Here is a 2,500-nt window from a genome sequence, read left to right as displayed (position 1 = left end):
CTTAATGTTGATTATAAAATGTTTATGAGTATTTTTGCTGATAGATTGAAGACAATCATTCCCGGCATTATAGATATAGATCAGACAGGCTTCATTGTAAATAGAAATACTTTTGATAATATAAGAAGAACTTTAACATTAATAGATTTTGCAAATAGGAAAAAGAAAGATTTAACACTTATTAGTCTTGATATAAGTTCAGCATTTGATTCAGTAAGTTGGGACTATCTGTTTACCTTAATGAAGTGCACAAACTTCTCAGATGCATTTGTAAATCTAATTGAGCATTTATACAAAGGAACGTTGGCTTATATTAAGGTAGGAACATATGTTTCACAAACAATACCCATTCTTAAAGGTACAAAACAAGGATGTCCACTTTCTCCACTATTATTCACTTTAGTAATGGAGCCTTGGGCTAATTTGATCAGAAACAGTACTGACATAGAGGGTTTTGAAATAGATGAAAATACAACATCCAAAATTCAACTTTTTTGCAGATGATGTTCTAATTACATCAGCAGGATCTAATTCTTCTATGCAGTCTCTATTTGATAAAATGATGAATTTTAAAAGTATTTCTGGTTTAATATTCAATGAAGAAAAAACTAAAATACTACCTATATATATATACACGAAAAAATATTCTCATTAGTGATTTTACTAAATATGTACCCAATTCAGGTCAGATAACTTATTTAGGTATAATACTATCTAAAGATATTAAATCTATTATATATAATAATTATAATACCTGTTTTCTTAATATACAAAATATTTTTAATACCTGGAATAATATGTTTTTACTATGGAGGAGAGACTTACAATTATTAAAATGATAATATTCCCCAAGATTTTATACTTAATACAATCAATAATACTTCCACCTACAAAAATAATTATCAAGAAACTGAATACACTAATGTTAAATTTCCTATGGGCACCTAATAGACCTAGGATTGCATTAAAGAAACATACTAATAGCTGGTCTCAAGGGGGTATTTCTTTTCCAGACTTTAATTTATATACTATCTCTTCTATTGTAAAAGTTATTACTTTATTAATAGATCAGTCATATGTCGCAAAATGGAAAGATTATTGGGAGCTAATTAGTATGCACTTCATGAAAATCTCCTTAACACATAAAAATATGATTGTAAATAACTCCATGTTATGGTTACTAAAGGAATTTTGTACTTCACCTATTACACCTAAACATATGGTTTGTTACTCATTAAATATTATTATTAGCTATCGTAACTTTATATTCATGCACCCTAAGTATAGGGAATGGAATTTTATTGTATTACCTATAATGTATACTCAGGGTATGCTTTTGTCATCTACTTCTGAAGGAACTCATTTAGCTATAGATAATGATCTTAAGTACTGGTATCAGTTGATATCTGATAATAAAGTTAAAAATCTAGATTTCTTAAAACAAGAATATGATCTAAGAGAAACTTGCTGGTTAGAGGTTCAGACCTTTAGACAACATCTCATTAATAAAATAGATCTAATGTCTATAACTGTTAAAGAATCTATTCCAACACTGATTGATTACTTGATATTAAATTTACAACATAAAGTTTCTGATAAAGGTAAACTTTCATACATACATAACATTATCAGACAAGAAACTTTTTACAGTGTAGATTCATACTGGAATTATTTCATTTCTATTAATGGGGACCCACCAAATCAACAAGATAAACAATATATATTGGAATCTGCTTATAGAACTACGTCTTCCATTGTCTGGAGACTTTATACATGGAAATTTTACATAGATCTTTTATACACCTTTGATGATGAATAAAATAAATAATAAAGATAATTTATGTAAGAGATGTAATGTAGAAATTAATGCTGACTGGGCTCATATGTTTTATGACTGTATAAAATTGAAAGAATACTGGAAGTCAATTAATGAATTTTGCAGGCTCTTTTACAGATAATTTCATTATTTCTAAATCTCTTATATTATTCAACACACCTGTACCTCAAAGTGTTTAAAAGGTTAAGCTTCCTTTGTTATGGTCTATTCTAGCAGTGGCTAGGAAAATAATAACTAGAAATTGGATTTCAGATACACCTCCTTCGTTCAATGAATTTAAAAATGTTATGAATATAGTGTGCCATATGGAAATAAACACAATTAGGACAAGAACAAATAGAAAAACATCTTATTATATTGTATGGGATAATTTACAAAATTTGTTAAAAAAATTCTAATTTCAATAGCATGGTATTTTAGTTTAATTAATTGATCTGATTGTAGTGGATGTCTTTGTAAATACTTTAGTTGTTTTGTTGAATATTATAATAATACCTATTTTTAATTACTTGTATAAAATTGTTATGATATTTCTCTTATATGTTAAAACAAAAAACCTGTTTTGAAAAAAAAAAAAAAGAATTTACATTTCACTTGCAAACTGCTAAACACAATCATGGTGATGTGCTGGTAGAATGATGCAGGGAAGCTTTCTTATGTGCT

The sequence above is a fragment of the Protopterus annectens genome, chromosome 7.part0 (genome assembly GCF_019279795.1).
Source record: "Protopterus annectens isolate FY-2018-M chromosome 7.part0, PAN1.0, whole genome shotgun sequence".
Taxonomy (NCBI): domain Eukaryota; kingdom Metazoa; phylum Chordata; order Ceratodontiformes; family Protopteridae; genus Protopterus; species Protopterus annectens.
Note: the sequence above shows the minus strand (reverse complement) of the source record.